The sequence below is a fragment of the Polypterus senegalus genome, chromosome 2, assembly GCF_016835505.1.
Source record: "Polypterus senegalus isolate Bchr_013 chromosome 2, ASM1683550v1, whole genome shotgun sequence".
NCBI classification, from domain to species: domain Eukaryota; kingdom Metazoa; phylum Chordata; class Cladistia; order Polypteriformes; family Polypteridae; genus Polypterus; species Polypterus senegalus.
In genome coordinates this window covers 217,418,374-217,434,093 of record NC_053155.1, presented here as the reverse complement: position 1 = coordinate 217,434,093, position 15,720 = coordinate 217,418,374, and positions in this window count along the sequence as shown.

The following is a 15,720-nucleotide window of genomic DNA, read 5'->3' as shown; positions in this document are numbered from 1 at the left end:
CACCTCCAAGCCATTTTCTTTGGGCTCAAAATAATTTCAAGGCTTTCCTATACTACCCTTAACACTAAAATGTCAAGTAGTGCCATAATGTTGAAAATAAAACACATAAGAATAGTTCAGGTCTACTTAAGAAACCAAAAGGGTCACGGGGGTCTGCTGGAAATAATCCCAGCCAGCACAGGGTGCAAGGCAGGAACAAATCCTGGGCAGGGTGCCAGCCCACCGCAGGGCACACACACACCAACCACACACTAGGGACAATTTAGGATCACCAGTGCACCTAAGCTGCATGTCTTTTGACTGTGGAAGGAAACTGGAGCACCTGGAGGAAACCCATGCAGACACAGGGAGAACATGCAAGCTCCACCCAGGGAGGACCCAGGAAGCGAACCCGGGTCTCCGAACTGCAAGGCAGCCGCGCTACCCACTGCGCCACCGTGCTGCCCCTGAAAGGCCCTTGTTAACGTTAAATTAAAAATAATTTTCTTTTTAAGACGGTCCATTGGTAACAAACTCGTTTCATAAATAATTCTTACCCTACCCTAAACTGATTGTTTGCTTTTTAGAAATCACTTTTATGTAACAGAGTATTTGAAATTCAGAGTTATTACAATTATACGTTTTTCATATTTACTCTCCAGTTCAGTGCAGTATTCACAGTACTATCATCAATTTCAGATCTAAAAATGTGGTACCTGGAATACAACTGTTTCCTGTTTAAAGAAGTTAATACCACTTTTAATACCATGCTTCATAGCAGGTTTGCCAAGCTTCCAGGCCTCCTTTTATTAGGTAAAATGGCTGCTAAGCTTTCACACATCAATGATGTTGTGGCAATCCCCAATGCTGCTGTTGTTGTCAAATTCATTTTGAGATTGTCAGTTAGACAGAATAATATTAAATACAAACAAAAAAGACAATAGACAGGCATGTAAATTAATAAAACCATCTGACATGTCTGACAGCATACATCTTAGTGCAAAAGGGAAAATATGCATTTAAACAATTATACATAGCCTTGTTGAAACCTGTAGTAATTTGGTGGAATTTATATGACCCTTAATGTGCTATGAAGGAGCAACAGTTAAACCAATGTGACAAGAAAGAGGACACATTTGAAGAAAGCTAAGATTTTTTATTATGTATGCTAGACTGAAAATAAGGTGCTCTTCTACTCTTAAAGAAAGTGTTAACAATTTTAAGCATTAAGCAGAAATCCCTTAACAACAGTTATACTGGTAGTTTCTTCCAATTATATTTAATTATACAAATGATACTGTTAGCAGATTCCATCTTATGGCTAAACTGACAATTGGGCACCTTTTTATATACTCTACCATTATAGAATAGCCACTTTAGATCAAAAAGGTTCCTGTAAATGATCACAAAGAGAAGGGTATCATGCATAACACATGAGATTTGTCAGCACAGTACTTGATCATAAAAGTTGTTTTAATTGCTAACAGTGGCAATGGACAGACACAGAATTTCAAACATAATAAAACATTAACAAAAAATCCCAGTATGGTACATATTTTTTGTAAACTATAATAAATACCTCCCCTATTTAAAATATGAATATACAAGCACATCTTCTCCAAGCACACACTGGTAGCAATCTTAATGATTTTTATCAAATGCAGATTCTGTTTAGCTGTAAGGCAGTTTGCAATGCAAAACTATGAAACCACTATCTTAGATTTTTTATCAAATTAAGAAAATATTTAATTTAGTTTTAACTCATTTATATGAGTTGCTTCTAATTCTAAAGAGTACTCGTACATCAAACACATTAACTAAACTGTTATACTTCTTTAAAAAGCTTATCATTATTATGACTGGAAAATCTGATTCTGTGTTCAGGAATATGAATGAATTTTAAACATTTATGAATTATCTTTACTATTATTAAATCATGCTTGTTATTTTTTATTTTTTTAAATACATATGCCTGAGTAAACCCATTCTTATCCCCTTCTTTACTCCTGAAAAATTTTGCCTTTGGTGTTGCCCACTTATACTTACACATGATAATTCATTCCTCAGACTTCTCTTTCGTGGTTCTTCAGTTTTTGTTATTTTGAGAAAAACGGAGCTGTTCATGTTTTAAACAGTAATTTCTCATCTGGGCTATAGGGTAGCAAACCAGTTTGATCTCTTGTGTCATGGATCCAGTACCCCGATTTCCAATCCCACTTTTACATAGTCTTTCTTTGTCTGCATAGACGTTTTTCCCACAACCTCAGAAGCATGCACGTTAGGTTGACTGTCAATTATAATTGTCCCTGAGTCAATATAGGTATGCTTCTGACATTTTGTGTATGCTATGCCAGTCTTGGATTCATTTCTTTTTCTGTAGGCCTGTCACCAACTATGTTTTTCAGATGCTGCTGGACTGTTGAGGAGTTTATGCTTATAATTGAATTTCTCTCAGAAAGGTTTAATGATTTTGGGAGGGACTGCCACCTCTGAATATGCTAGCTGTTCTATGAAAATTCTCCTCTGATTCAATTTGCCACTATATTAGCCTTTGTTGATTTTACTCCAAAGTACAAAAGCACTGTAAGTGCTAAATCAGTGATTGAAAAAAATGACCAAGAGCAAGCAGAGAGTCTTTTGCACACATCTATATGCTGAAATTACTATATCCAAATTGTCAATCCCACTGTTAATTTCATTGGTGTTTCAGAATAAGAACCACTTTTATTTGCCAGTACTTAATATACAAGAAATTAGCTTGGCACAAATAACATACATAAGTTAAACATCATACATTATGAACAGTTGCATAATAGTGCAATTAAAAAGGAGATGTGGAAATGATGTGCAAGTGAAAATCTATATACAGTGCTGTATATGACAGAACATATGAATAAGAAAGGAGGACAGGCTAAGTTATTGGTTTGTGAGGGCTATAGTTCTGGAAAAGAAACTGTTTAGGTGTATTGTATTAGTCTTTATTGATCTAAAGCATTTACCAGAGAGGTGTTTTTGGAACAAGTGATGACCTGGGTGAGATGAGTCAGTGTTGATGCTTTTGACATGGTTTATAACACTAGATTGAAGCTGGTCAGAACCCCTTTTTGCTCCCAACGGAATTCTTATGTATTGTCCTCAACAGGAGGACATTTTTGTGTTTTCTGGGATAGAAGTACATAAGCGCCATGGTGTCGGTGAGAGCAAATGTGAATGATGTCACTGTCGGCTTTCCTGTCCTTTATCTCAACAAGCAGTTTTGGAAGCTTTTTGTTATTAGTGTTTACATGATTATGGACATTCTTTTCAGTTAGTTCCTCTCTTGAAGTGTAGTGTGTGAAAAAGTCATTATAAGTGGCATTATAACCACATTGTCCAACACTGACATCCAAAGCCACCCTCATGCAATAGTTTTTCTCAGTTGTGCCATCCGGAGTTTTTCCTGTATTGGAATTTTCCAAGAACTGCTGGATTTTTATCACACACTTATCTTACTTTTGCACTGTATTTTGCAGACTCGTTGGGCATGTACCATCAAGAAGAGCTTTTTCCTATGAAAGGTATCAGAAATTTGTCAATAGTGTAGACCATGGACAATAGGGTAATTTCTAAACCCATTTACCTGAGCCAAAAAGTTAACCAAACGTTGTAGTCAAAACTCAGAAATAGATTTTGTAATATAAACACAAAGAAAATAATGCTTGTTTTTTTAGGTCACATCCACTGTCATACGTGTGTAAATAGGAAGCAGCTAAAGGGCTTGAATAACAACAATTCCATGCCAGCCCAGGGGGTGGCAAGGTGCACTGACTGTTTCAATCCTCTGCAGACCATTCACGGGAAATTCGTCAGGGTTCCAGTGCCTACAATGACATCATTTCTGGTTATGGAGCCTACAATGATGTAATTTCCGGCTCCGATGCCTACAATTACATTACGTCTGATCACGCTGATGTCAATTTTGGTTCCAGCATTTAAAGCCGCCATCTTTATGCACTCAAATCAGTTCTGTTTTGGACTTGAACCTGAACACTACTCATCTAAACAAACCCATTTTGTAGCTAGGGCATAATATATGGGTTATAATATATGGGTTGCTGCCCCAAACCTTTTTGATGTCTCCTGTCTATTCTTTTGACACCACAAACGTGAACAACCAGACAGTGTATGCTGCTGACCTTTACACCATCACATTAATGACATTGCATATCGCACACTCCTATTCAACCTGCCCTCAACATATGTTTTCAAACCTCAAAATGACGGCGCCCACACAGAAACAAAATGTTTTTGTGTGAGAACATAAATAATTTTTAATGTAAATAAAAATACACACATTTACACACACACTAAGTTCCCATTGGATTGTTTGGGTTCTAAAACACTTCACAAAGATGTATAAAGTATTTTTAGAGAGTCAAGGAGCAGAAAAAAATAATAAAAGTCAGATCACAGCAAAACAAGGATCATATGTTTTCTCCATATAAAAGCCTCCCATCTGAAGTGTGTTATCTCAGGAGTCATGTTCTCTATAGAGAGTGAGATGCAGCTCAAAAGATGCTTATATGTCTTTGTTATGTTCTGTACCATATATAGGGACTGCCTGTAGCCCATCTGATTGTATTTGGAGCACTAAATCTGCCATATCTTTCATGGGTCAAAAGAGAAATTGTATTATTCCCATGGGGTTCAACTCTAGGTAGCTCAGCAATACATTTTTCTTGGGGCAGGAAGACTTTAGGAGGGCCATCCTCTAGGGAACTACTCTTATAAGAGGAGGATTTGTCATAATCAAGGTTATCCATAGTGTAATCAGTGTTGAACACATTATTTTCAATTTTATTGTCACTAATGCACATTTCCAGAACCTTTGTAGCAGTAAATCTCTGTCTGGAATACATTTTCAAAACCAAAGCAAAAACACAGAATGAAAGAAAATGTTACAGGAGAAACAGAAATGAATCAGAATGTTCTGTTCTCCCCATAAGTCATTATCATGTTTTGCAGGCTTCAATTAGGTGGTAGAGTGGGTGAGAAAGAGAGAAACATTGTGCAAGATGTACATTTGCCACAGTTTCTTGTAGTCCATCATATGCACCCCACAAGAACCTTTTTGCTAAAAGTAATGATTGTTGCAACTTGTGGTATTTCTGTGTGTATGAAATAGCAAGAAAGAGAGAAAACATGCATGCACGTGTTTGTGTGTGTGTACAAATTTATTTAGAAGCCAACCCTACCCATAGTGCCAACCAAAAAAATTAAGGCACATGAAAATCTGTTGCATTTAATCATGTTTATAGTTTAGGTTTTAACAGAAGTTATTGGTATTTTCAATTAAAATTTCTACCCTGCTTGTCTATTTCTTTTAGCATGCATTTGCAACTCATGAAATACTAAATGTAATAAATTTCTGTATTACATTATATACGTTTGAACTGAAAACCATTAAAATTTTTTTTACATATGTTAAAAATAAATAAAATACCAGGAAAACGGTGTCTTGGTAGATTTAATCATACTGTACAAAAGTGTATTTTGATTGGGTATAGGTTACCCAAGTTATAGATTATCCAAGTCGCAATATTGTAGTAGATGTCCAGATTGCTTCACCTCTATATAAAATGTCTGAAAAGATGGACCCATTTGAGTGAATAAAAATGATGAAGCAGCATAAAATAATAGGAATAGTAAATATTGCCTTACATGGAATTGCCTTGATTGAGAAAAGCTGAAACCAGAAATGAAAGCATTTGATAAGGGAAAAAAATGCAGCACCTGTGTTTTTTGCGAAGAATAAGGTGGATAAGGGTACTAGAATTTAGGCCCCACTAGAAATTGAAGGTTTAGGTTGCACACGTGTACACATGTATCTAGAACACCACATGGTCAGTAAGGCCAGTCCCATCATCCAGAAATAGGCAGCTGCATCTCCACGATCTTCAGCAATCGGGTGGAACCTTGCCCTGAGACATCATTCTTTACATATGCATTCAACATGTACACATTGTGCCAACAAAATATGTTGCACTTTAACTGTTCTTTTTAAGTTAAACATACAAGTAAAGTTCGGCCATGAAAATAATCATTTGATTTTTTAGATAAGAAGTGACACAAGACAGCATATTTAATGCCCCATATTATGTAACAGAATCACAGCTCTGGATTTTATCATGTGAGTACAGCAGAAACTAACCTTAGACAGAATACTGGTCTACCACAGTCACCATCACGTACTCATCTATACTTGGCCAGTTTATTCTCAGCAAAAAGTTATCCTGCATTCTTTAGAGTATGTGTTGTGAAATTGGAGAACCTAGAGAAGCTCTCGTAAACATACTTAGGTCATGTAAACGTTATAGACCATGTGGTCTCTGATTATAGGAAGTGGGAATGCTATCCAATCTTGCACAATGCTGCTGGCTATTGTAATTCCACCAGTCATTTTTAGACTTGCTTAATTCAGTTCAAAGTCATGGGTAGCCAGAGGCTATTTTAGTAGCAAGACACAAAGCAGCATCCTGTTTGTCTGTAGCACCGCCCCTCCCCCACCTGCTCAGTGCACACACGCATCGTGTAGTTGACCAATCCCGTGTAGCTTGAAAAAAAAATAGAGAAAGAAAAAAAAGCCGCTTTGACTGCTCCGATCGTTCACTTCAAAGAGCCATTTCGTTTGCGACCGACACATCACTACTTCCAACAATAGACAATGCAACATTGGTTACTTAATACGGGGGTCTTCCCAGACTGTCTTAAGACTGCTGTAGTTACACCCCTACTCAAGAAAAATAATCTTGACCCCTCTGCTTTTAAAAATTTTAGACCCATCTCTAACCTGCCCTTCTTAAGGAAAATTCTAGAGAAGGCAGTCATTATGTAGTTAAATGACCACCTCAATAAACATGCTATTCTTGATAAATTTCAGTCGGGTTTTAGAACAAATCACAGCACAGAAACTGCACTTGTTAAAGTAGTAAATGACCTGCGTGTTAATGCAGACAGAGGCCATTTATCTTTTCTCATCCTCCTCGATCTGAGTGCCGCATTTGACACAATTGATCACAGTTTTCTTAGAAACTGCCTTAGTCAATGGGTGGGCCTCTCTGGCAAGGTCCTAAATTGGTTTGAATCCTACCTGGCAGGGAGAAAATTCTTTGTTAGTTGTGGGATTTACAACTCAAAGACACATGATATCCAATATGGTGTTCCACAAGGCTCTATCCTGGGTCTGCTGCTCTTCTCAATCTACATACTTCCGTTAGGTCAGATTATCTCGGGGCACAACGTGAGTTACCACAGCTATGCTGATGACACACAGCTGTACTTATCAATAGCACCTGATGACACCGACTCTCTCGATTTACTAACACAATGTCTTACTTGTATTTCTGAATGGATGAATAGTAATTTTTTCAAGCTAATAAAGAGAAAACTGAAATTTTAGTGGTTGGCAATAATGGATTCAATGAGGTTATCAGAAATAAACTTGATGCATTAGGATTTAAAGTCAAGACAGAAGTAAAAAACAAGGGTAACTGTTGACTGTAATCTGAATTTTAAATCGCATATTCATCAGACCACTAGGACAGCATTTTTTCACTTAAGAAACATAGCAAAAGTTAGACCTCTTATATCATTGAAAGATACTTAGAAATTAATTCACGATTTTGGTTTCAGTCGCTTAGATTACTGTAACGCACTCCTCTCAGGACTACCCAAAAAAGGCATAAATCGTTTGCAACAAGTGCAGAATGCAGCTGCTAGAATCCTAACTAGGAAAAGAAAATTTGAACACATTTCTCCAGTTCTGATGTCACTACACTGGTTACCTGTGTCATTCAGAATTGACTTTAAAATACTGCTTATAGTTTATAAAGCCTTAAATAATCTCAGAATATATCGGAATGTCTGACATCTTATATTCCAAATCGTAACCTTAGATCCTCAAATGAGTGTCTCCTTAGAATTCCAAAAGCAAAACTTAAAAGAAGTGATGAGGCGGCCTTCTGCTGTTATGCACCTAAAATCTGGAATAGCCTGCCAATAGGAATTTGCCAGGCTAATACAGTGGAGCACTTGAAAACACTGCTGAAAACACATTACTTTAACATGGCCTTCCCATAAATTCACTTTTATTTAATCCTGATACTCTGTATGTTCAATTCATTATAATAACTATTCAAGGTGGCTGTAAAATCCGTACTAATCCCTACTCTCTCTTCTGTTTCTTTTTCTGGTTTCTTTGTGGTGGTGTGCTATATAAATAAATGTTGTTGTTGTTAATTCCTTGCCTTAAAATATTTAACTCTGTGATGCTTAACGTTTATCAATGAATCATATCTCATTTCATTCTGTAGTCAAGAATAACATAGTTCTGTCCACCAAAATGAGCTTTTTATTTCTATCAACTGATCATAGTTCTTCATTCTGTGAAATAATCTCATCACTTGATGGTTCGGTTAATTGGCATTTTCAATATATATTTATGCATCACATACTGTATCTTTGCCCTCTATACAGTATGTAATGCAAAACTATAATCACTGGCATCTGAGGTACACATCTTACAGCTCAAGTCATTTGAGAGAGACTGCTTTGTTGGTCTCAGCAGCTGCTTGTACAATTTAGTTTATCATCAGGCAACAGGCTTTACATGAGAGAATATTGAGAGATTATGAGCTTCAGCCACAGTATACAGTATAAGGCAATTTGCTTAGTAAAATACTACAAAGAGTGCTATGGGGTGGGGATATCCCAGGCCCAAAGAGAAAGCACAACCTTTAGAAATTGGGTACCTACATTCAATATCTTGCTGCACTTTAAATATGAGTTCCCAATTTCATTAATGAATGATTTTTGTAAAACCTTTACTGTTCTATAAAAAGGTTCTGCTTAGCTAGTGATTTACATCAAATGTGTGCATCCCTTATTTACTGTCAGAAAAAGGGTATAATACTTTGTTTCTCCTAATAATACAATAATATGATTATTTTCAAGTAATCAGTTAAACAAGATTTTTACATGCTCCTTCCAAAGGTTTGATAATTAAATTTCAGTCCTTCAAATGTGTGACATGTGTTCAAGAATCTGCATTTTTTGCCTGTGAACAAAAAGAAGTGTTTTATGTGTGGTTCACCTATTTTGCACCGTGTACTTGCAATGTTCAATTATCCAAATAAGTAAAGCTTTTTTTTGTATGAGAGTAGCAACCTTTTAATTCTTCTCACTAATAGCATATCTGAAGACTTTCTGCTTTGCATTTTGTACAGTATTAGTGGAGCTTTGATTTAAATGACTAACCTGCACCTTGGAGACAAGGGTTTAATACCTGACTGTTTTTTTCCTGCTAAAAGTCTCTTTCACAAGTGGCATAAAAACAAGCACATGATTCTTCTGTGCCACAGTGTTTAAGTAATACTATGCAAGGGTTCCTGAATTATATATGTTCAAGGTGTAAAGCTTCACAGCCAGCAAAATACTAGCTTGGAATAATACAATGCTAACTTGGAATAATAATGGATGTTTGCTTCCCATTATAAGTAAGCAGTATTAATGAAATGGGCTATGTTTTCAAAGAAGTTGGAACAGGATTAAAAGAAGGTCCAAGATTTGATCCCTTTTTGAAGGTAGGAGCTGTTTATTAAAAAAACTAAAATAAAATAAAAACAGTTTTAAAACGACCTCTATCTTTATCCTACGAATGGACATTTGAGAATCCAATCAATGCTGACACCAAGAGAGTAATGAAAAATGAACCATATATTAAAAAGTTAGTTGGTCATAAACATTCTTACATAAATATAAGTAATGCAGCAAATATATTATCACAAAATAGTTGAGGAAAGAAAAAACACAGGAGCGGCTATCTATGATGACATCATGCTTTTGGCAGTGCACATATTAAAATTGAGTGAGTGTTGATGAAATTGTCCGTCACAGTGCGTGATGGGAATTGTAGTGTTCACATTATATGTTGTCAATCAAGCTTCAAAGGCCAGAGGTGTGCATGTTTTTGTGTGAGAGATGGAAAACCCTGACAATTTTATATTTATGGATAGCAAATTATTAGATAGGGTAGCTGGAACAGATGTATGCCATTTGTCAGTCACAGTATTTGTAAAATATCACTGAAAGCATTTTACAACATGGCAGTAACATAACACAAGTAATTTCTGGGTCTGTAGTAAGGATCTAAGGTGACAAATGTATGCATTGTAAATTAAAATTATCCAGCACCACCAGCCCTAACATGAACTGCCATTGATGTGAAATTGTATACCCTGCAAAGACATCACTGTAAATCAGGGGCAAACAGTCTGAATGGTCTACTACTACTTCTATTACTAGTTTCTTTGCATTAGTAATTTTATTGTTGGTTTTAATGGCTTGGACCCAGGGTCATACTGTTAGCGGTAAACAAGCTGTTCTTCTTTTTGACGTCTTCATCTAAACAAGGAATGAAACTCTTAAAGATTTTTTGGTTTTGCTCTTGCTAACATTTCTGGGTTGAACAAGAAAATAAATAAATAAGCAGTAAAACCTAGAGGATACTGCATATATGTATCAGACAATCTAGTCGCCGGATGTGGTGTGTATTTCTGGCTCACATACTAAGTGATAATTGCGGCACAAATCAAACACTGCACCTTGAGCAGAGTTTGATGCTCCACTGTAAATTATGATGGTGGTGGTAGTATCCCTCTTTAGCAAACTTGTAGTCTGTCATGTCACTATTGACTGAAAGATTTCTTAGAAAAAAGCTGAGAAATAATGAATAAAAACCTGCACAACTCTGTCAAAAACATACTGAAATCGAGGAAATAACTTTGTGTTTCAACACAACAATAATCCAAAGCACACCGTCAGAGCAAACTACACAGCCTAAAATTCAGAAAATAAGATGTGCTTGATTGGTTTCCTCAGAATCCTTATGTTATTTCTATTGAAGGTGTCTTGCAAAATGTTGACATATTGTTCATAAATTAATCTGACATATCAGGAGCAGTTCTGTACAAAGGTAGTAGAGATGTATTCCCCCAAAAATACAGGCTGGTTTAGCTGTCAAAAAATCTTAAAAAGCTATGTCAATTAGCTGCATAGAATTTTATGAAAACGAGATTATATGATTTTCCTATAAAAATGACGTATCATCAGTTGAGGCCCCAGAAAATTATATTTTAGGGCATTCTGCATGTTGACCTTCTAGTTCTTTATACAGTTTTGTTTGCATTGGTGGTTTACATCATTTATATTTCATTTTACAAAGCTGTATGGACATCCACTTTTTAAATGCAGCTTCATTTAGGGCATTAAATATGTGTAGAATATGAATGCAAGTATAAAACTGTTTTGCATTAATACATATTTTGATGTTGTTTTGAATGACTGTTTCTCACATCTGTATGTTGTTTCTCTTATTTTCATAAGTTTTTTTTTTAAAATACTGTACTGTCCCTTGAACTATAGTTCTGTTCTCTGTTCTTTCTGGGTGAAGGGGCCACCCTGACATCACCACTTCTATGTTCTACCTCAAGCTAGTTAGGAGCCCATTACCAGGCTTATTCCTGAGTTAGAATGTTGCTCGTCAACCATGCTCCTTGGGTCAACCGCCAAGCCCACTCAGCTTTGTCAGAATCATCCTCAAGTGATGCATAGCATGCTCCCCTTACATCCAGATGCAACAAGCGTCAACTGATATGGTTTGGAGGATGTAATCATTACAAAATCTGTCCACCCACTATTTAAACTGAGTTCATCAGCCTACCAGAGGGGATCATTTGTGTTTTGTGTAGTTATTGTAAGCACTGCTGTTTTTTGGGGTTGTATATTATGGTTCTTCAATTATTTTTTGCTTTCTGCTAAGGATTATCTTTACTGGACTGTGAGTTGGACCTTGATTGCTGTGAATTGCCTTTTAGGAAATTCCTTTGTATTTTGCTTTGCTCTTTGAAGCCTTCCATTGTATTTTTGAGATGTATTTTGAATAATGAATTTATTTATAAAGATTTTTCATTGGCCCTCTTTTTACAAGCTGCCTCCTTATGGGGCATTCATCTTAGATTTTGAAATTTCTCTAGTTGTTTTGCCAGCTCTACAATGTTGGGCCCATTCCAGCTAAAGCCAGCAGGTTACCTTGAGGCCTGGCTGATGTTGAGGTTGCCTCTAAAGGACAGACCAGGGGCTTCATGCATAACGCCGTACGTAGAATTTGCACTATAACATGACGTCAGCACAAAAGCCGAAATGTGCTTACGCACTGAAAAATCCAGATGCAGGAATCTGTGCGTTCGCCAACTTCCACAATTTTCCGCTACATAAAACCCGGTCAGTGTGAAAAGTAACACGTGCACGCGCGTGCTGTTCCGCCCCAACTCCTCCCAGAATTACGCCTCTTTGAATATGCAGATCAATATAAAATAGCCCTTAAACTCAGCCTTCTGTGAAATGACAAGGGGAAAAGCACGAGGATAAATATAAGAATTTCAGCGAATATCAAGTGGAGGCAAAGGAAAAACATTATATTTGTTGATTTAAACAGTGGTATAATCAACAAAAGGAAGTTGATTGAGTGACGTACCGTGAGGGAGAAACTCAAAAGCTCAAGTTCACAAAGTCGCATAGTGCCAAAATAAAAAAGCAGTTTTCAGATATGAAAGTCGCCATCAAAAGGGACTTGTAGCCCACCGTCTGAGCTTATTAGTGTACAGACAAAAAAAATAGGCACACAGTGGGGAAAAAAGCACGAAATGTACACTTTAATCTCAAAATTTCCACTTTAATCACGTAGTTTATTTTGTTATTAAAGTAGAACATCTTAAAATCATTTAATTTACTAGTTTCTCAAATCCCATCATACCTAAAGTATCTAGTTAAAAGCATTGTTTTGCATTTGATCTTCAATATGCTCTATGTGTGTGAATCAGTACATGCTTCCGTTCTTTCTCTTTCTCTGACAGGACATAGAATCCATTACATTCGTGATATTACAGTTCTCTGAATAATTAAAATACTGAGATGTATACGTGATATCATTTTAATGATGATTGTAATGAATGCATGTTATTAAACATGAGAACACGATGGCGCAGTGATTGTTCATGTCTCGCACAAGATGCTACTGCACTATGCGCAACCTTCGTTAAAATAATTTATTGTAGCACTACTGTCTCTTTCAAACATACTAACCTCCAATTCCTGTCCTTACTTTTCTTTCCCCAAATACCCAATCACCACACAATCAGCTCTGTAATAGATGTTAAGCCATCTGTAAGCTTACAATGGCGATTCTTCCAAACTTTTAAGGAACATTGAAATATCTTCATAGTACAGTGGAACCTCGGTTCACGAACATCTCGGTACACGTACAAATCGATTTATGACCAAAAAGTTCGCCAAACTTTTGCCTCGGTTCACGACCACACACTCGGTATACGAACAAGCCAGTTTCCCTTTCGGTTTATACATGTTCAGTCTCTCCTTGTGCATTTCCTGTACAGCGAGCGAGCAATAGAGAGAGAGTGCGACACACACATACAGGCACACAAGAGAGAAAGACACACACACACACAGGCGAGCAAGAGACACACACAGGCGCACGAGAGAGACAAACTATTGCAGTGTTAGTTTTCTCTGTTGTTCAAGGTTTTCTTAGTGTTATTCAATGTTTTTACATTTAGTTTACTGCATTCTATGGTGTAATTAACTATATTTGTACTTAAAAACTAAAAAACTATATACTTACAGTACATACAGTTCGTACGGTCTGTAATGGATTAATTGTATTTACATACAATCCTATGGGGGAAATTGCTTCGGTTCACGAACAAATCGGTTTACGACCAGAGGTTTGGAATGAATTATCGTCGTGAACCGAGGTTCCACTGTACGTGTTTAATTATTCTATCCGTCTATCCTTGCAGTGTCGCGCCAGCCTCAGTAATTCTACAGCGCAAGGCAGGGACAATACGTGAACTTGCTAGCGCTGCGGCACCGTGTCCTCACATGTTTAATTATTAACAATACAGATTATTTAAATGAAGTTAAAGTTTTATCTGTATAATATAATCAACATATTTTGCTGCATTTCATCTTAAAAATGATATCGTCATCATATGTAAATACGCGCTTTATAAAGTGGCGCAGGTTGTGCAATATTATAACTGTGATGCAAGTTTACAGTGAGGTGATTGTACTTATAAGTACAAACAGTTCTACAAGGAGCAATTGATTGATTGAGTGTGTTTATAGTTCTTTGGAGGAAACTGTTTCCTCCGCGAGGTCCGTACAGGAACGGCTTTGAAACATTTTGCCGTGGCTGAGGCAGCGTGCGCTTGATGCTCTATACCGATAATTCTCTTTCAAATCAGCTGCTGCTGTGATTCCCCACTCAGATACAGTGGTATAAATACTCCGAGTGGTGCAGTGAGAGTAATATGGAAAAAGATGATCCGCTGTGGCAATCCTTAAAGGGAGCAACTGAAAGAAAAAAAAGAAGATGAAGAAGAAGGTGCAGTGAGATTAACAACTCTAAAGCAGTTATGGTATTTTGAATACTATGGCCATTCCCTGGGCCATTATATTGTTACAGGTTAATTACAATCAGATGCATTACACTAATAAACAATATGCGGTTAATTTCAGTGTATTTATAAAGCCGCGTCAGGAATGTGGTTCTAACAAATAAAGGGTAACCACAGAGGAACAGTAGCACTGCTTTGATGCTGGGTGCCGCCAGTCTGCAAAACCGAGCAAAGAACTTGCGTATGACAAGGTATGAGGTACGTGGCTTTACGCCAGGTGTACATTTTATACATCACGATTTGAACGTGGAAATGTTCTTACGCAACATTTCTGTGCGTACATACCGTTTATACATGAGGCCCCAGGTAGGTTTCTGGATTGCTTCCTAGCTTATTTTTAGAAACCTGACCATATTGTGCTCAGGAGGAAACTAAATCTCATGACAGAAACAAGCACTATTTTTTAATTAGCCACAGTATGTGATAGCAAGTAACCAAAGAAGCAGAATTAAATTAAGAAAATTTGATACCTGTATGCATGCAATGTTATTATAGTACATTTACTTCAAGTATGTCTAAACAGATAAAAGTATACCGTGGAAACAATATCCTTCCATATGATTAATGACATAGCGATTCTTAAATGGCACATGAAACTCAATTTTCCTTTTTAGGACAGCAGTTACTGTATATTTAAAACAAGAAAATAAGTAAAATTGTTATAAACTCATATATGAAAACATCAACACTAAAGACATGTTACATCAAGCAGGCTTATATTAAGACACAGGCAAAAGTCAGAATCAAAAAGATTGTACTAACCTGCAAAAAAAAACTTAAGGGTGCATCAAAAGAAAATTCAGGAACAGAAGGAAGTCAAAACCGAAATAAAACCTAGTGCTAGGCCTACTTAAAAAAATAAACTAACGGCACTAAAATGGTTTTCTGATAGAATTTTGCCACCCAGGGATGAAGCTATGGTGTCAAGCCACCCTATTTATAATGAAGCTTCCACATATCTCAATGAAGTGCCACTTCTAGTCACGTGACATGTAACTGTGTGCCACATAAACAAAAGATGGTAATGACAAAATAAAATTAAACTTTGTCCACATAATAAAAAAAACTTAAAATCCCACAAAAACAATTCTCTATAATAAAAAAAAAACTATCATCCCACACAATGAATAAAGTTAATTTATGACAGAAAGCTACGAGTCTAACAAAA